The following is a 21,253-nucleotide window of genomic DNA, read 5'->3' on the forward strand; positions in this document are numbered from 1 at the left end:
CCAAGGCTTCAGTGGGCCTCTCCATAAAGTTATTTGTGACGAGGCAGCTGGCTTTCCCAGGAGAAAGTTATGAGGGGGAGAAAGAGAGCACACTGTTTTGACTTAATCTCCAAGTTATACGCATACCACTATTTCTGCTTTATTCTTTTGATTAAAAGCATGCCATTAAGTTCAGCCCACATTCGATAGGAGGAGATTCCGTGATTACACAAAAGCATGATTACTGGGAAGAGGGATCACTGGGGCTTTTTTAGAGGCTGACTCCTACACATCAATAAGTGGGGTACAAGACGTGATATTATTTACCTATTTGACTAAATATGTACCTCACGCTTCAGCTCTGAAATCTGGAATGAGTAGAATTTACATAGGCATGGAAAAGAACAAAAAGGTTCCCACTAGAAGAAACACCGTGTGCCAAATAACAGAACATAAAAGGGTATGTTCTCTGCGGGGAATTGTAAGTAGGTCTCTGATGGAACACAGGATACTGAATAGCACTCCACCATGAGAGGACGTGGATAGTCTGAGCCTCATAGATTCTAAGCCCCTCACCGCCTTTGAATGCAAATCTATGAGACTTTTCATCACCTGGTGGCCAGAACATTACCACTTCGACAGTATAAATAGCATTGACCAGTCTTTGAATCAGGTACTAGTTTGAAAATACTCTGGTTATTAAAGAGTTAGAGAACTAAAGAGCCCAACTGAGTCAAAACATCCTGTGACATCCTAGGAAGCGCAGCATTAAATTTCAGAATTCGTTATTACAGTAAAAGGAGGTCAATCAATAAGTGTTCAGAAGTTGCGCAGAGTGTTTCCCACACAGAGACTCAACTATCGGGCCGACAGCCCAGGTGTTTGCCGGCCTCTGCCCACAACATCTAAGCTCTGCCCATGACATCTAACCTCTTCCCATGACATCTAACCCATGACATCTAACCTCTGCCCATGACATCTAACTTCTGCCCATGACATCTAACCCATGACATCTAACCTCTGCCCATGACATCTAACCCATGACATCTAACCTCTGCCCATGACATCTAACCCATGACATCTAACCTCTGCTCATGACATCTAACCCATGACATCTAACCTCTGCCCATGACATCTAACACAAGGAAATGCACTTCAAGGGGCGTTTTTCTCAGTGCTGACTCCCTCTTACTGCTGGGTTTTCAACTTCGTTACCCTAATGCCTTTGCTTTTGTTCTCAATCCTATATTCTAAACTATCAATTTCTGTTGTGAGATCTTTTGGATGCGAAAACACATTTAATAAATCTACAGTTCCTGCGTATCATTCTTGGCTTTTCCTGGCTCAAGTTCCTTCTAGACAAAACTGCAGTCCTGATTTCAGCAGCTTTCTCTGTTTAGGTCCCCAGGAGTTGGAGGTAGAACTTATCTTCCTTTCTCCATGGGAATCCAGGAACTCTGAAGAGGATAACAATGGCTTCCATGGTGCGTGTGTGTGTGTGCGCGCGTATGTGTGCGCGTGTGTGTGCGTGTGTGTGCGCGTGTGTGTGCGCGTGCGTGTGCGTGTGTGTGTGCGCGCGCGCGCACGTGCAAGCATGACTTTCTACTTTTTATGGATATCATCTACCCAGTTGACGTCTTCAGTCCTTGGGAATCACTCAGCAAGTTAAGTGTCAAAGGCAATGTCACCAAAAACTTCATTTAGTGTCACGACTCCGGCAGCTCCACTCTTGAATGATGAACCTTTACAAAGGCACTCTCAGCGTTTTCCAAAGAGAAAAGAGAAATGGAAAAATCTCAGCTGTGCCTGCCTAGAGGACTGTGAAGTCCAGGGCTAGACCGTAACATTGACTTGTGGCTACTGTGTGCTGGGCATTGCGCTGGGTGCATGGGGAAGGTAACAATGCCTTCCCTCAAGGAAAGTGAGGTCCAGGAGAAGACTAGGCATCGATGAAATAATCACACATACAAACATAGAAAGTCACATAGCCACAAATCATACAAAGACAAATGCCCCTGTAGGAATGCAGAACTCTGCACATTACTGCAGCCTCTCAAAATACATGAAAACCATGTGTGTGTGTTCACGTAGACAGGTGTGAGCATGTGTGCTCATATGAAGTTGTACTGGGCCAGGCATCAGAATAAAAACATGAATAATTCAAAGATTGTCTAAGAGACAAGAACCTGGGGCCTGCTTCCTCTTTCTGCCACTTCTTTGAGTCCTCCTCCGTGGTGTGAATAGAAATGCTGGAACCAGAAGCTGACTCAGAATTTCTTCGCTTGGGCTTGGCATGGGCTTGTAACGAAAGTGAAATTAGGAGTAGAGGACACAGAAGTAGGTTTGCTCCTCATCAATCTCAACTTCCCAGTGTACAGGCAATAATAAAGTTATGGTGAAGGAAGTTTATAATAAAATTACTTCTCAAAACAGGTATGTTTGCTAAATAACATGCCATTGACCTTGTTTTGTTGAATTCAATTAAGTGATATTAAGTCATGTGCTGCAGGCAGGGCCCTGTTTTAGACATTCCTGTTGCAGATGCCGAGGTTCACAACCATTCTCTGCCCTAAAGGAGCAATGATTTGAAACAGAACTGGCATCAGAACAAATTACTGTAAAGAACAATTCACCCCTACCAGTTAGTTTTTAATAAATGTGTTTATCAAGTTTTCAATGGGGCCAAGTGGAAAGGCAGTGCCTTCTGGGCAGCGTCCTGCACATAATGGAGGACATAATTTCATAATGAGCTAATAATAAATACGTACGTGCTAAGCGACCGCGCAGTTCATTTTAAAGACTCATTAAGTAGAAGATTTGACTGTGTCTCCGAAATGAGTGTGTGCACAGACTGTTTCAAAACGAAGTGGCGGGGAAGGCCTGGGATTGCATTGCGTGATCAACTCTTCCTGGAAAAGGCACAGAATCTGTAACACGTGTTTTGTCACTATTGCTTTACTCTTTACACAGTGATAAAATTATTAATTTTCTATTTTTTTTAACTAAACAGAAACTTCTGTTTAGGACAGAGTACATGGAAATGTTCGAGAAACTGATTTCTGCATAAGTATATGTGGCTGTGTCTAGAGCAAGAAGATGGGGGATATCACCAGGGGCTCCATGTTCATTGTGAAGAAGCCTCAAGGCATTGTGCCTTATGATTTAAATCCTACAGATAACATATTTCACAAATTATAATTTTGAAAATTAAGTGTACACATTTCTGTTCAAACATACATTACTTTAGTTGTTCTAAGCTCATACCTTTATACCATTGTGCATATGTGTACTTGCAAATTTGAAACCAAGTAGTATTTCAAGGATACAAACTAATCACAAGCTGCATCTAGAGGGCTTCTGCTGCAGGGAGGGCTTCCTGGGAACTTAGTGAGCATGATGTTTCTTAGGGAGTGCCCTTAGTATCCACTCCTGTGGAAGGGTGGGGACAGAGGCCAGGAGGGAGAAGTGAGCTGCAGTGCAGACCAAATGAGCCTCAGATGACCTCACTGGAAGCTCTGAGGTCAAGTAGCTCGTCAGTTATTTCTGAGTCGTGTCAAAGCCTTGGTCATTGGGTGCAGACTACCTGAAGAAGGGATTTGACCTTGGGTAAGGGAGTTGTGTGCAGCCAGCTGAGGCAATCCCAGGGAAGCCTAACAGTGGAAACCTGTCAGCTGACAGCACGCCCAACAGGTGGGGGAACAAGTCCTTGAAGTGGGATCTAGGCCATGTATCACAGTGTCCACGGAAGAGCAGAGGCAGAGCTGGCTAAACAGCAATGAACCCCTGAAGCTTTTCTCATGATTTAGCAGATCGGATCCCACTACGGCTTACTGGTAATGCCATAGCCAAAACAGGCGTCTCTCATGCAAGGCCTCTTCTTCTTGTCTATTGAGAAGCATCATACAATCTTGGAAATCTTCAAACACAAATCCAATTCAGGGGAGCGCCATAAAAGCAGCAAACCCGCGCCAAGCATGATGTAACTACAGTGTTGTACAAGGCCTGGCTCATGCATTGTGATCAAAACACGGATTTACTTTTGTCCTTCTCCAACCCTTCCCAGAGTCTCCTCATAGCTCCAGAAAAAAGTTCTACATTTATACCACATTGTCTCTTCCCTCCTCCCAAGGGTCTGTCTCCTGACCAGGCAGTGCTCTCTCACACACAAGGGTGCAGTGAATCTTGGTCCACACTCAGCTTTCGTTTTCTTAGGCAAGAATTGGGCCTCAATCTTCTGAGGTTGCTCCTGAGAACCTGTTTCAAAGTTCTCCAAGTGCCTTTTCTAAAACTCCCCCGCTAGGCTTGGAGCTGAACCAGAGCACGCATGGCACAGCACAGCAAGGCCTTCGCTTTCTTCAAAGAAGTCTCCACAAGTCTCCTCCCAAAGTTCTCCCTGGGACTGATATTCTCTGGTCTGGCTGAGGCAGCTAAGAGTTGAGTTGTAGAAAGGGGTCTTAAAACTTTTTGTTTCGGGTATGTGAATATATGCGGTGGGGGCCTGTATTCTGACTTCGATATCTTGATATCTTGGTATCTTATGAAGCAGGCAGGGGCCCCAGTAACACCTCCTTCTACATTATAATGGGCGAAGTTGCCGGTGGAATCTGGTGGTCAATGAAGAGCTGCTGGATAAGCTGACAGCCTATGTGCAGATCCAGCTACTACATTTGGAGTTCCTCCATTTCAATCTCCTTTCCAAGTGCATGAAGTTCTTGGTTTCCATGCCGGCCAAGTATCTTCTAAAAAATAATTCAGGCCGGACGCAGTGGGGCGGCTCACGCCTGTAATCGCAGCACTTTGGGAGGCCGAGGCGGGTAAATCATGAGGTCAAGAGATCAAGACCATCCTGGCCAACATGGCGAAACCCCATCTCTACTAAAAATACAAAAATTAGCTGGGCGTGATGGCATATGCCTGTATTTCCAGCTACTTGGGAGGCTGAGGCAGGAGAATGGCTTGAACCCGGGAGGCAGAGAGGTTGCGGTGAGCTGAGATCACGCCACTGCACTCCAGCCTGGCAACGGAGTGGGACTCTGTCTCAAAAAAAAAAAAAAATTCAATTAAGTTAACATAAATAATAAGATAAAATAATTGAATTTTTTCAAAAAAGAAAATTGTTATTTTAGACGTAAAGATTCTTTAAGCTCAAAGGTACGTTATAGAACACCTAATTATCCATCTTTATTTTATAAATGAAGAAATTGATTTCCCAAAAAGTTTTCAAATAGTCACTCTTTATTCAAAATATTATTTAGTGTGTACTCTTTGCCAAGTGTGATATTGTGATATAAGAAGAAATATTTCACATACAAGTCAGATCCTGCAATATTTTTCTTTCTCTGGCTTATTTTATTTAGCATAATGTCCTCCAGGTCCGTTCATGCTGTGCAAATGAAAGGCTCTCTTTCCTTTTAAAGGCTGCATAATATTAGATTGTATGTAATATACAGGACATTTTCTTTATTTGTTTCTTCATCGGTGGGCATTTAGGTTGTTTCCACATTTTGGCTATTGTGAATAACACTGTAATGGACATAGGACTGCAGGTATCTTTACAAGGCGGTGATCCGGTCTCCTTTAGGCATGTGTACGGAAGAGAGATTGCTGGAACTTTCGTCACATAAGTAGATTTTTTTTTTTTTTTGAGGCGGAGTTTCGCTCTTGTTACCCAGGCTGGAGTGCAATGGCGCGATCTCGGCTCACCGCAACCTCCGACCCCTGGGTTCAGGCAATTCTTCTGCCTCAGCCTCCTGAGTAGCTGGGATTACAGGCACGCGCCATCGTGCCCAGTTAATTTTTTGTAATTTTTTAGTAGAGATGGGGTTTCACCATGTTGACCAGGATCGTCTCGATCTGTTGACCTCGTGATCCACCCGCCTCGACCTCCCAAAGTGACATAAGTAGATTTTAGCTGTTCTTGCCATACACACAAAAGTAACTGTATCAGATAATATGTTAATCTGCTTCACTATAGCACCACTTTACCATCTATATGCATCCCATAACATCATGTTGTAGCCCTCAAATATATAAAATAAAATTTATTTTAAAAATGAAATGATAATCAAGAGGTAAAAATAAATGTTTGTGTGTTTTTTGGTTTTGGTCCTCAGCTCCTAGCCTGATCTCCTAAAACCCTTGTAACTTCCTAAGTGATAAGAGTGATAGGAATATCTTTTGTTACAATATTTGTTTTGTTTTGGGTGTTTTGGTTTTTTTTTTTTTTTACCTCCAGTTTCTGAAATAGCTTGGGGAGATAAAGGTGAACGAATAATCTCTATTGTTCATAACAAGCTCCTTTTGCCTACAATCCCAGCACTCTGGGAGGCTGAGGCACGTAGATCATGAGGTCAGGAGTTTGAGACTAGCCTGACCAACATGATAAAACCCCATCTTCACTGAAAACACAAAAATTAACCAAGCATAGTGGCGCATACCTGTAATCCCAGCTACTCGGGCAGTGGAGGCAGGAGAATGACCTGAACCCAAGTGATGGACGTTGCAGTGAGCCAAGATTGCACCACTGCAGTTCAATCTGGGTGACAGAGCAAGACTCTGCCACAAAAAAAAAAAAAAAAAAGAAAGAAAGAAAAAGAAAAAGAAAAAAAAACAAGCTCCTTTCAACCACATCTAAGTTTATGTTCATCAGGTGGCATTTGAAAAGCCCCTAAGCATGAGACAGTGGGGACGGGGTGGTTGCCAGGAGAACCAACCATAATTAAAGGCTTGGAAATTTCAGTGACACTCCCTGAACTCTGGGGGGAGGGAAAGATGTTGAAGGCTGAGCCGATCACTAATGGGCAATGATTTAATCAATCATGCCTATGTGATAGATCCTCCGTAAACATGCTAACCAAAGGGGTTCAGAGAACTTCCAGGTTGGTGAACTAGAATGCATCTATTTGTGAAGACAGAGAGAAGCTCCTGAGCACAGAATCCTTTTGAGCCTCACCCTTTGCATCTCTTCATCTGGCTGTTCATTTGTGTCCTTTAAAATTTTCTGTTTAATAAGTCAGTAATGATGTATAAAGTTACCTTGAATTCTGTGAGCTATTCTAGCAAATTATCAAACATGAGGAGGAAGTGCTGGGAACCTCTGATTTGTAGCTATGTCAGATAGAAGTTTGTGGCAACCTGGGGACTCACTACTTGCGACTGGCATCTGAGGTGAGGGGCAGTCTGCTGGCACTGAGCCCTTAACCTGTGGAGTCTGGGCTAACTCTGGGCAGTTAGCGTTAGAATTGAGTTAAACACCAGGACATCCAGTCAGGGTCACCAAGACTTGTGGAATAGGTTGGTGTGGGAATAAAACCAAACATTTGTTGTCAAAAGTTTGAGAAAGTATAGAGAAACAGAGTTTTTTCTTTTTACAAGTTATTACCAAAATGCTTGTGCTATAACAGCGTAGAAGGGACCCCCTGCTCTTCAAAGAATGTATTGTTTAGTGAAAACAACAGTCACATAAATAAGCTATCAGAAAATAAGTAATCAGAAAGTTCTTGCCTGAATCTGTATAAGAACCTGGATTTCTTAGCTGGGTGCAGTGGCTCACACCTGTAATCCCAGCACTTTGGGAGGCCGAGGCGGATGGATCACCTGAGGTCAGGAGTTTGAGACCAGCCTAGCCAGCGTGGTGGAACTCTGTCTCTACTAAAAATATAAAAAACTAGCTGAGTGTGGTGACACGAACCTGTAATCCCAGCTATTTGGGAGGCCAAGGCAGGAAAATCCCTTGAACCCAGGAGGTGGAGGTTGCAGTGAGCCAAGATTGTGCCACTACACTCCAGCCCGAGTGACACAGCAAGACTTCATCTCAGAAAAAAAAAAAAGAACATGGATGTCTTATTAACCCAGGGACCTCCCCCAGCCAACTTGCTGGGATGACTGGGAGGCATTTTAGAATGCACTCTTTACTGGGTAAGGGCTTTGAAACTCTTTGAGGATGCTGATTAATTACCTCCAAGCCTGTAATTTTGATAATCCTGAGGAGCAAGCTCTGATTTTTTTCTTGCCCATATTCCTACCTAAGGGGTCTAGGGAGTCAGGCCCTGCAAACCATAAATTCTCATCAGATGGGTTTTATTTGACTCTATATATCATAACTTACTTTTTACTCTGACTCTGGCATAATATTATGAGACAAGGAAAAATATTTAACCCCAAAATAGATTTCCTTGACATTCCCTAAAATTGCCCTACAAAGCCTCTTTTGGGAAAAATCTACATTCTATAGAGAATCCCGTTCCCCTTTGTTTTCCTTCCTTCCCTTCTTTGTGGATTCAGGAGATAAGCAACCAAGAGCCAGGCACCCTTTTGGGTCTAATAAGAAACAGTTTGCAATCCTCTCTCTCTCTCTCTCTCTCTCTCTCTCTCTCTCTCTCTTTCTCTCTCTCAGGACTGCTATATGGGAGATTCCTCTGCAAGTAAAACTTGGTCCCCACAATCCGTTATCTTAACCTGAACATTCCTTTCCATTGATCCCAGGTCTTCAGATAAATTCAACCAGTTGTCAACCAGAAAATCTTTAAATTTACCTACAGCCTGGAAGTCCCTGCTTTGAGCTGTCCCACCTTTCCGAACCAAATCAATGTATTTCTGAAATGTATTTGATTGATGTCTCATGCCTTCCTAAAATATATAAAACCAAGCTGTACCCCGACCACTTTGGGCACATGTTCTCAGGACCTCCTGAGGGCTGTGTGATGGGCCATGGTCACGCATATTTGGTTCAGAATAAATCTCTTAAAATATTTTACAGAGTTTGACTCTTTTCATCAATAGTCTTTAGTTTCAAGATGTCAACTCTTGGTATTTGATCGAAATGTCCAATTAAGGAAAGCCACCTTCATTTCAGGACTTAATTCTTAGCTGAATGCCACCTTCCAGCAGACATTAAATAGAAAGCTCTTAACACTGTATACTAGCGAGAAAAGCACTACTACAGATGAAGTGCTTACCTCAGATCCTGAAAATGTTTTCTATTTAAGATCTATTTTGAACTTCTCAGAAAATACAAATCAGCAGATTTCTACATATTGTTATTATTTTTCAAGGCATCTGGGGAGGACTTTGTTAAAATCTCTGTTTCCCTTTGTATTGTTAATATTAACTGAAACTCATTTTCAGTAGTGTCAGTCATGAATATGTGTTAGATGAATGCATATAAGTCAATAGAACTGTGTTCAACATGCGTTTTCTCAGTCATTCCCTGCATTGGATGTTGTATAAAACAGTATTTTCAGCTGATTGTACACAACATATACTGAGTTGATGAAGTTGAGTGGTATTTGCTCTTTCTTTTTCACAAGGGACTTATTTCAGCTAGACAGTGAGGGGAAAACTATATGTATCTATGCAAAATCACCCGCATTTACCCTTTGAAACAGATTGTTTCAGGGACTCTGGCTCCATCTGGGAATATATCCGTATATTTGGAACTATGCGCCTTGGAATGCATGGCCTTCTGTCCCTGCTTTTCTGGGAGCCCCTGATCTGAAGGGACTGGCTTAGTTCAAGTGCAAGCTCGGTGACATGCACTTGGGGGAAGGGAGGAGTCAGTAGAAACTTCTTGACAATGACAACATGTTGAAATTTGAAAAACGGATTTAGAAGCACCAAAGTACCTGGCCTCCTCTCTTAGTGAAAGTGGATTGCCACAGATGATAATATTCAGTTATATTTTAGTTAAAATACTACCTATTTAATTATTAATAAATAGTAAGAAATGTGATTAAAATATGCCAGGTTGATAATATATTATTGGTTTATGTTTTATTAATAATTTATAAAAATGGATGAATACATCATCTCAAAAATATCAATTCCAGACACAAGAGGTTTCTTTATTCACCTTTGGGTGATTCAATGTTTAAAAATAGAAAGCTAAAGAAACCAAGAGGACAGAAGACTTTTATCACCCTCTAAGTTTAGGGCTTTGAATGATAAGGACTTTATGTGTCACAAAACAATACAATTTCACCAACAGAGTGCTAACGTGAAATTACCACTTATTTGGGGTCCCTGAGATGGCAACTTACATTTTCACTTTGTTTTATTTTATCTATTTGCCGGGAGCAAGTTTTGTCCTCCGAGGGAATACAAAACTTGCCTTCACGCTGTGACGAGAACTGTGAATAGCCCTGCCTAGAAAAACTAATCTTATCCACAAAGTTTACTGGGCAGGCATCTGTCTTATTACATTAACTATGGCTAGACAGAAAAGCTCCAGTCTAACATGTGTAAACACCATCTGACAAAGGCCTTTGGGCCCTCCTCTCTCACTAACACCCTAGGAGGGATTATCCACCACAGTTAAGATGCTGATTTCTTGATGATGGAATGGGAGTTTAAAGAAATATGAAGGCCAATAGGAGGAAGCAGCCCGCAGATGAAGAGAAATCTATTTCCATTAACATTTGCTAGGGCCAGGCTTTCAGGGAAGAAACTGAATTTTAAATAATTTCTCTGCTGATCAGTACCCATCGTCAGCTGTAACAGAGAAAAGATGAATATGGGAAAAAGATAAAAAAAAAAAAGAATTTAAAAGATGCAAAGGCAAACCATCAATACTGAACTTTAAAGATGCTACAAACCAGCAATTGTGTGAGGAGCTTCTAAGAGCTGCGGTTTCCTCTCTGACTCTGGAGAGAAGAACAGTTTGGGAGAGATCAGAGTGTTTTCTCATTTAAAAATGATGTAGCAGTTGCTAACTCTAAACTCTTGCTGGGAAGATAATGATGCTCATTTGCCTCGGAACCAGACAAAGTGAGATAGGACTCCGACAGGAGGACCCCACAGATCCCATGCTGCTCTAGGTAATATTACAATCCCTACATTCTCTTAAATTTCATTTTACACTTTAAACACAGATGCCATTGAACATCTTGTCTATTCAGAGCTCACTGTTTTTCTGACTCCTTATCAAACAGCAGAGTTAATGGATTTTGCAAATCAACTGCATTACACGGCAAAAAGATTCCTGAAGTTAGAACCATAATTAGGCTTGGGTGATTGCTATTGATTATCTTTGTAACCTTTTGTCATTCATATAAACTCACTAAGCCACACATAATATGGTGAATATCCTTATCCACATTACGAATTTTTTTAAAAGAACATTGACTTGGAGCAGAATACTTAATAAGCTAAATATATTATGTTATAAAAGTTGGGTCCTCCCTAGCTACAATTTAGGCCTAGAATGTAAGGGGGTCATCAGTCATTGACTCCGTCCTAGAGTGTGGGACAACACTGGGAACATCAATCCATCCAAGTGTCCAAAAATAACAGAAATCCCCACTTTCAAGAGACTCCTTAGAATGAAAAACATCACATAGAATCGCATCGGCACCATTGAGGGGGAATTTTTCCTGCACATCCTCTTTTGAACAAATTGAATAATAAAAAGTAAGGCAGATGGGAAATCAAAACATCATCTTTGTAACTGGAAGTGAAATTGGGAGCTCATAGTTGAGTGAGAGAGCCCGATATATCTGCCAGCCGAACCCACAAATTAGAAACACTTACACATCCAATTAAAAGAGCTCTAAGGTAGTTCTTTTGCCCTTTCACCCTTCATGGGCAGCACATATCCCAGGAAGGGCAGAGCAGAATGCCTGTTCCCTGCAAATGGCTTGCTTTCAAGGAAGGGCAAAACTGGACTGTGTATGCTCAGTGTAATTCTCCATAACTAACCAATAGAACAAATCACCACACCACTGCCACCTTGGGGTGAAATGAGTAAATGACGACAGAAGCCCGGAGTCAGCATATTGTCCCACCATCTAAGATAGATTAGGAGTCATTGAACTGTGTTCCCAGCAGAGGAAAGAAACATCAAGAGTAGTTGAAGATACTTCGCTCAGAACAATTCCCATTTTGATCCCTTGACTCCTTGGGCTTAACTCTCAATCCGCCACGGAGAAGGTACCAGCAATCTTTCAGGATATTTTTGTTCCCATCTTCAGGCCATTTTCTCAATAAAACGATTGTTTCTCCAATAATAAGATTTATGGGCATATGTCAGCAATAAAATTCAACGACAGTGACACTTTAGTCTGCTAGGACTACCATAGCAAAGTACTGTGGAGTTTGTGGCTTACACAACAGAATTTTATTTTCTCACAATTCTGGAGGCCAGAGTTCAGAAATCAAAGTGTTAACAGGTTTGATTTCATAGGCGGTCTCTCTATGGCTTGCAAATGGCTGTCTCCTTGTGTCTTCATAGGTCCTTCCCTCTGTGCCTGTCTATTCTAATCTTCTCTTCTTATAAAAGAAAACAGTCATATTGGATGGAGCCCAACCTAATGACCTCATAAACTTAGTTATCTCCTTAAGGACCTTATTTCCAAATACAGTCCATTCTGAGGTACTGGGAGTTACCGCTTCTACAAATTAATGGGAAGGGTAGAGGTGGTATACAGGTTCCCCTGTAATGGCTGAAGTGCCTCCATTTTTTTTTTTTTTTTTTTGAGATGGAGTTTTGCTCTTGTTACCCAGGCTGGAGTGTAATGGTGCGATCTCAGCTCGCTGCAGCCTCCGCATCCTGGGTTCAGGCAATTCTCCGGCCTCAGCCTCCCGAGTAGCTGGGATTACAGGCATGCGCCACCATGCCCAGCTAATTTTCTGTATTTTTAGTAGAGACGGGATTTCACCTTGTTGACCAGGATGGTCTCAATCTCTTAACATTGTGACCCATCCACCTCGGCCTCCCAAAGTGCCTGGATTACAGGCTTGAGCCAGTGCGCCAGGCCGTGCCTCCAGTTTTAATATAAACCCCTCTTTCAGTCTCAAATTTCCAAGGATAATTTATTGTTAAATCCCATTGCAAGATGAATTCCAAAGACTTTGCAGTCCAAAATTAATTTATCTTGCCCTCTGAACTTAGAAGTGTAATAAAGTTCTTGAGGAATTAAAAGTTGAAAAGTATTCTCTAATTTCTTTTTATTATGATGATTTGTATAAATCTGAGGGGCACGTGTGCAGTTTTGTTCCATTACATAGTGGTGAAGTCTGGGCTTTCAGGGTATCCATCACCCAAGTAATATACATTGTACCCTTTCGGTAATTTCTCATCCCTCACCTTGCTCTAACCCTCTCATCCTTGCAAGCCTCCAGTGTCCATTATTTCACACTCTATGTGTGCACGTTATTTAGCTCCCACTCACAGTGAGAACAGGCAGTATCTGACTTTCTAAGTTTTTTCACCTGAGATAAGTGTTAGAAGCAGTGACTTCATATGGGTCTACCGCTACCTCAATTCTTGCCTCCTCAGAAGAAATATGACCGAGGGGCATAAAGCAGAGTGAGAGACCCAGTCGGGTTTGAGGGCAGAAGGGAGAGTTTATTAAAGAGCTTTAGGGCACAAATGAAACCAGGTACACATGGAAGAGGGCAACTGAGAGATCAGGTATGCAGTTTGACCGTGGACTTGCGGTTGTATATGCTGGCATTCTTCTGGGGTCTAGGTTACTTCTCCCCTGATTTTTCCCGTGGGGTGGTCTGTCCACATGTGCAGTGGCCTGCTAGCTCTTGAGAGGAGCTGCATACACAGTACGTTTACCGGAGTTGTATGCGTGCGCGCTGGAGGCGGCCTTCCCTTACCAGGCGAATGTTTCTAGACGGTCAGAAACTCCACTATTTTGTCTCTTCGTATGCATTCTTGAGCGTACTTGATCAACTCCTGAGATCTTGTTGGGAAGCTGCAAAGCACTAATTTCAGGTGTTTTGATCTATTGTGAAAACTGCCTTTCCCTGGTGGTGGCTGCAATCAATTATTATTTTAGAGAGTTAACAATCACCTGACTATTAACTGATGGTCCCCTGACATTTCCAGGGGGCAACGGGAGTAGCTTCTCCTGCCCCGCCCATGTCTGCCTGACTACCTACTTAACATTTCCCTTCTCAAGAGTCCAAGACCTTAATTCTCTGGGAAAATGGCTGAAGGCCATTCTTCTGTACCTGCTTCCTGCTGACAGAGAGGCAGCAGTGATTGTTCTGTGGGCCTTGGTCTCTTGGCTCTCAGGGCAGGATGCCTCCATGGGTTGGTGAAAGCAATATCCAGCCAGGTCCAAGGGAGATAGGGCAGGATTTCACTTCTGTTGTGTCCCACTGATGGGCAGTCTAGGGGTCACCTGTAAAAGGGTGACTCTTGAATATTGAGCCAATAGTATTCCTCACTGAGGATCATGTGGAGCATTATGACCTGAAGGTGAGAGGAGACAAATCAGGTTATTAGATAGAGAAGAATGTTGAAACAAAATAAGAAGGTAAGGATGGCTCCAAAAAATCCTGAGGCTGCTGACATGCCTAGGTAGTGAGTGGCTGTAGTCATGCCTGCCAAGACTTGGGTACATGGGCTTACTAGCCAATGCCAGTATATGCCCAGAATTAGAATACTGATCCAGATTTTTCCATGATCCACCCATCTTGTTTTTTCTGAGGCGCAGTCAGAAATCATTGGTTGGTTCACAGGAATAATCAGTGTTAAATTCCAGACAAAAACGCAAAAGCAACTGATGACAGTGAGAGTAGAATCTAATAAGAGGAGTATCATTTCTCTCTCTCCAGTCCTCATTTTGATTTTAAAAAATCATGATAAGATGGATTTTTTGCAAGCTAGTCTTTAGTCTTATTATATTTGGTCTGATTATTTGCATAAACAATAGCAAAAGGAATTATTAGCCATACAGGCTCCGTTTTAAGTTTGCTTTGGTGGAATTTTGTTGCATAAGGAATCTGAGAGAAGGCTTTCCAAAGCCCTAAGCCCAGCCATGCGTTTGTTTCATCAAATACCTGTATGAGTTGGGAAATTCCTCTCTTCCCACGGTCCCTGGATAACTTGGGACTCCTGGGCCTGTCAGAAAGTAACATTCTTTACTTACCACAGGTCAGGAATCCTGTACAGGGACTGTGTAGACAGGTATGAGGCCTGTTTTCCCAAGGGTTTTTTTTATTGACTCCATTAGTCAAATTCGATTCCTTAAAGGAAAGCATGCAATTTCAGTCAAAGCCTTAGTAAAATAACCAGTTTCTTCAATTGTGTCCTATTACAAAAGAAAAGCAATTTTTGTTGCACTTACACAAAGAACTGTATGGCTATAAGTCAAGAATACTCACAAGTAGTTTCTAAATTTTAGAAAAATCAGGTAGAGAGAAATATGCTTCAAATTTTGCTTATAGCAGTGTATTTTACTCAATTATTAAAAGCTGTAAATAGCTTAAAAGAAATATTTCCTTGGCTTCCAAAAAGAAAAGGTTAGCAACATTTTAACCAAAAAGTAATAAAAAGATTATTTTAGTCTTCTATTAATTTAGTCCATGCAGTTAACTTCTGTTCTGCTTAATATTCATGAATATTTTAGGTCTTCCTGAGAATCTTCAAAGTTTTTCCTCTATTGTAATGTTATAATCTTCCAATGTTATCAGAAACCTGCATTTAACAGCACATGTTACATTCCTATAGCTGATTACAAAACCACCTTTTAAAGAGGGTTACAAGACAACAAATGTCTGTGGATGAGAAAAAGTCTTAGGGCAGCCACAGTCAAAAACACAATGACAAGGAAATTTGGTATCTCTGTGGCACACAATAATTTAGCCTTACAATTGTAATCATTACTGATAATATTCTAATATTCATATCAGAATTATAGGAGTTTTGCATAATTTTAGAACACAAACCAATAACACGTTCATACAATCAGCCCAAAGAAAGCCAAATTTTACCATTGCCTTAGTGCACAACTAAGGTAAAACCCAATTCTTAATAAAATCTTATAGAAGAATCTATTCAATTTTAGTCTGACCACAAGGTAAGATCACCAAAACCTTTATAACCCATTACAATTTTCTGTTAAAGAGAAGAACAATGTTCTAAGCAAACCATGTTGTGTTTATCCAGAGCTCGATTTATGAATAGACTGAACAATAGCCCTTTAATTTTAGCCAACATGTTTATATACAGAATTTCTTTTATAAGATTAATCTTTCACAAACTTTCTAAAACTAGCTTAAACCTTCAACTTTATCTTATTTAACTTAATCCTTTAACTCTCTAAACTAGGCAGAAAAAAATTACATTTTCACGTCTTTTTATAATCTTTTACCAAAGGCACATTCTACTTTTACATGCTTTGCCTGTAAAACTGTTTTTCCAGTAGTCTCAAGTACATGTTATGCTGTTTACTTGTGGCAAAAACCCTAGTAAGTAAGTGATTTTAGCTGTGTACCAGGTGTGGAGCCTAGGACACCAGATAGAATGTAGATAAGGTCTGACTGTTTCTAGCATAGCTAGGACCATGGCTAATTCTGTATGTCCCCAGGCTTTGCCTTAAATTTAATGACTTTAAGGCAGGATAGTGGTACAGTTAAGAATCATAGTAGCAGTTTATGAAGCATGTAGCAGACTGACTAACCTTTAAAATTGCATAACATTTTAAGATAAATTCTCTTTCAGGAGGAGATCCAAGATGGTTGAACAGGAACAGCTCTGGAGTGCAGTTCCCAGGGAGAACAATGCAGAGGATGAGTGATCACTGCATTTCCAAATGAGCTTTTGCTGCCCGCAGACCAGGATATTCCTGGGCCGAAAAGTGCCATGAGTTTCCAGCATGGCTGTTTCAGCCAGTGCCATGGTTTCCACACAAAAACTCACACAAATCTGGGTGGCTGTTTCAACTGGTGCCTAGAAAGCCTGGGAGACAGAGATGCCCATTCAACTGAAAAAGAGGGGGCTGAAACAGGGAGCCAGGTGATCTGGCTCAGCGGGTCCCACCCCCACAAAGACCAGCAATCTGAAACGCTCTGGATTAAGAGTTTTACAGCAAGTGTAGCTGGACCCAGGAAAGCGCTGGCTGTGGGGGGAACAGTCTGCCATTATCAAGGCAGTCCACCACTACGGAGGCAGTCCACCATTACTAAGGCAGTCTGCCATTACTGAGGATGTCCACCATCACCGAGGCAGTCTGCCATTGTTAAGGCAGGCCACCATTACCAAGGCAGTTCTAACTGTACCTCTGTAAACAAAATCACAAGGAAGTTTACACAGCAGCTGGGCAGAGCCCATGGCAGCTCAGCAATGCCTCTGCTGGCAGACTGTGACTAGGCTACCTCTTTGCTGGGCAGGGCATCTCTGAAAAAAGGCAGCAGCATGCAAGAAACTTACAAATAAAGCCCCACCTTCCCAGGACAGAGTACCTGGGAAAAGAGGTGGTTATGAGTTCCACTGCGGCAGACCTAAACACACCTGCCCAGCAGCTCTGAACAGAACAACAGAGCTCCCAGCACAGCACTTGAGCTCCTACAGGGACAGACCATCTCCTCAAGCAGCTCCCTGAACCCTGTATACCCAGAGACACCTCATAAAGGAGAGCTCAGGCAGACATCTGGCAAGTACCCTTCTGGGATGAAGATAACAGAAGAAACTGGCAGCAACCTTTACTCTTCTGCAGCCCCCATGAGTGATCCCCACACAAGCAAGATCTGGGGTTGACCTCCAGCAGTCTTGCAGCATAGGGGCTTGACTATTAGAAGGAAAACTAAAAGACAGAAAGAAATAGCTTCAACATGAACAAAAAGGATGCCCACTCGAGACCCCACCCAAAAGTCACCAACTACAAAGACCACAGGTAGAAAAATCCATGAAGATGGGAAGAAACCAGCACAAAAAGGATGAAAACACCAAAAACCAGAATGGCTCTCCTCCTGCAAGGGAACACACTCACCAGCAAGGGACAAAGCTGGATGGAGAATGAGTCTGATGAATTGACAGAAACAGGCTACAGAAGGTGGGTAATAACAAACTTCCCTGTGCTAAAACAACATGTGCCAACCCAATGCAAAGAAACTAAGAACCTTGAGAAAAAGTTAGCTGAAATGCTAACAAAAGTATACACCTTAGAGAAGAATATAAACGAGTTGATGGAGCTAAAAAACACAACATAATAACTTGGTGAAGCATTCACAAGTTTCAATAGCTTGTGTATGACCAAGCAGAAGAAACGATATCAGAGATTGAAGATCAACTCAATGAAATAAATCAAGAAGGCAAGATTAGAGAAAAAAAGAGTGAAAAGAAATGAGCAAAACCTCCAAGAAATATGGGATTATGTGAAAAGACCTAGTCTATGTGTGATAGATGTACCTGGATGTGATGGAGAGAATGAATCCAAGCTGGAAAATACTCTTCAGGATATTATCCAGGAGAACTTCCTCTATCTAGCAAGGCAGGACAACATTCAAGTCCTGGAAATACAGAGAACACCACAAAGATATACCTCAAGAAGAAGACCAACCCAAAGGCACATAATTGTCAGATTCACCAGGGTTGAAATGAAGGAAAAAATACTAAGGTCAACCAGAAAGAAAGGTCGGGTTACCCACAAAGGGAAGTCCATCAGACTCACAGCAGATCTCTCTGCAGAAACCCTACAAGCCAGAAATGAGTGGAGGTCAATATTCAACATCCTTAAAGAAAAGAACTTTCAAACTGGAATTTCATATCCAGCCAAACTAAGCTTCACAAGTGAAGGAGAAATAAAATCCTTTACAAACAAGCAATTGGTGAGAGATTTTGTCACAACCAGGCCTGCCTTACAAGAGCTCCTGAAAGAAGGACTAAACATGGAAAGGAGCAACCAGGACCAGCCACTCCAAAAATGTACCAAATGGTAAAGACCATAGACACGATGAAGAAAATGTGTCAACTAATAGGCAAAACAACCAGCTAGCAACAAAATGGCAGATCAACTTCACACATAACAGTATTAACCTTAAATGTATATGAGCTAAATGCCCCAATCAAAAGATACAGACTGGAAAATTGGATAAAAAGTCAAGACCCATTGGTATGCTCCATTCAGGAAACCCATCTCATGTGCAAGGACACACATAGGCTCAAAATAAAGGAATGGAGGAAGATTAACCAACCAAATGGAGAGAGAAAAAGAAACAGGAGTTGCAATTCTACTCTCTGATGAAATGGACTTTAAACCAACAAAGATCAAAAGAGACAAAGAAGGGCATTACGTAATGGCAGAAGGAGCAAGGCAACAAAAAAAGCTAATGATACTAAATATATACACACCCAATACAGGATCATCCAGATACATAAAGCAAGTTCTTAACAATGTACAAAGAGACTTAGACTCCTATACAATAATAGCGAGTGACTTTAACTCTCCACTGCCAATATTAGATAGGTCAATGAGACAGAAAATTAACAAGGCTATCCAGGACTTGAACTCAGATCTAGACCAAGCAGACCAAATAAACATCTACAGAACTCTCCACCCCAAATCCACAGAATATATATTCTTCTCAGCACCACATGGCACCTACTCTAAAAACTGACCACATAATTGGAAGTAAATCACTCCTCAGCAAATGCAAAAGAACTGAAATCATAACAAATAGTCTCTCACATCACAGTGCAATCAAATTAGAACTCAGCATTAACAAACTAACTCAGAACCGCACAACTGCATAGAAACTGAACAACTAGCTCCTTAATGTTGACTGGGTATTCAATGAAATGAAGACAGAAACAAAGATGTTCTTCAAAACCAACGAGAATGAAGACACAATGTACCAGAATTTCTGGAACATTTAAAGCAGTGTCTAGAGGGAAATTTATAGCACTGAATGCCCACATGTGAAGCAAGGAAAGATCTAAAACCAACACACTATCATTGAAATTGAAAGAGTTAGAGGAGTAAGATTTAAAAACTGAAAAGCTAGTAGAAGACAAGAGATAACTGAGATCTGAGCAGAACTGAAGGAGACACAGACACATAAACCCTTCAAAAAATCAATAAATCCAGAGGCTCGTTCTTTGAAAACATCAACAGAATAGACAGACGGCTAACCAGATTAATAAAAAACAAAAGAGAGAAGAATCAAATAGATGCCATAAGAAATGGTAAAGGGGATAGATATCACCACCAATTCCACAAAAATACAGACTATCCTCAGAGATTACTTCAAACAACTCTATGCACATAAACCAGTAAACCTGGAAGAAATGGATAAATTCCTGGACACTTGCACACTCCCAAGCTTAAACCAGAAAGAAATTGAAACCCTGAATAGACCAATAATGAGGGCTGAAGTTGAGGCAGCAATTAATAGCCTACCAACCAAAAAAAGCCCAGGTCCAGATGGGCTCACAGCCAAATTCTACCAGACATACAAAGAGGAGCTGGTACCACTCCTTCTGAAACTATTCCAAACAATACAAAAAGAGGGAATCCTTCCCAAATCATTTTATTATTTTTTTAATTGCATTTTAGGTTTTGAGGTACATGTGCAGAACATGCAAGATAGTTGCATAGGTACACACATGGCAGTGTGTTTTGCTGTCTTCCTCCCCTTCACCCACATTTGGCATTTCTCCCCAGGCTATCCCTCCCCAGCTCCCTCCCCCTGTCCCTCCCCTATTCCCCCCAATAGACACCAGTGTGTAGTACTCCCTTCCCTGTGTCCATGTGTTCTCATTTTGCATCACCCGCTTATGAGTGAGAATATGCGGTATTTCATTTTGTGTTCTTGTGTCAGTTTGCTGAGAATGGTGTTCTCCAGATTCATCCATGTCCCTACAAACGACACGAACTCATCATTTTTTATTGCTGCATAATATTCCATAGTGTATATGTGCCACATTTTCCCAGTCCAGTCTATCATCGATGGGCATTTGGGTTGGTTCCTGGTCTTTGCTATTGTAAACAGTGCTGCTATGAACATTCGTGTGCATATGTCCTTATAGTAGAACGATTTATAGTCCTTTGGATATATACCCAGTAATGGGATTACTGGGTCAAATGGAATTTCTATTTCTAAGGCCTTGAGGAATCACCACACTGTCTTCCACAATGGTTGAACTAATTTACATTCCCACCAACAGTGTAGAAGTGTTCCTATTTCTCCACATCCTCTCCAGCATCTATTGTCTCCAGATTTTTTAATGATCGCCATTCTAACTGGCATGAGATGGTATCTCAATGTGGTTTTGATTTGCATCTCTCTAATGACCAGTGATGATGAGCATTTTTTCATATGTTTGTTGGCCTCATGTATGTCTTCTTTTGTAAAGTGTCCGTTCATATCCTTTGCCCATTTTTAAATGGGCTTGTTTGTTTTTTTCCTATAAATCTGTTTGAGTTCTTTGTAAATTCTGGATATCAGCCCTTTGTCAGATGGGTAAACCGCAACAATTTTTTCCCATTCTGTTGGTTGCGGATTCACTCTAGTGACTGTTTCTTTTGCCATGCAGAAGCTG

At 41.5% G+C, this 21,253-nt stretch overlaps 1 long non-coding RNA gene across 1 annotated transcript; it reads right to left on the reverse strand.

Moving 5' to 3' along the window:
* Positions 1–108: 108 nt before the first annotated feature.
* On the reverse strand, positions 109–19,110 carry LOC128932232 (uncharacterized). The gene is made up of 2 exons (XR_008481819.2): positions 13,939–19,110; positions 109–5,012 (listed from the first exon to the last, which is right to left on the reverse strand). It is a non-coding gene; the product is annotated as an uncharacterized LOC128932232 (long non-coding RNA).
* Positions 19,111–21,253: the final 2,143 nt, after the last annotated feature.

This window comes from Callithrix jacchus, chromosome 5 (assembly GCF_049354715.1).
Source record: "Callithrix jacchus isolate 240 chromosome 5, calJac240_pri, whole genome shotgun sequence".
NCBI classification, from domain to species: Eukaryota; Metazoa; Chordata; class Mammalia; order Primates; family Cebidae; genus Callithrix; species Callithrix jacchus.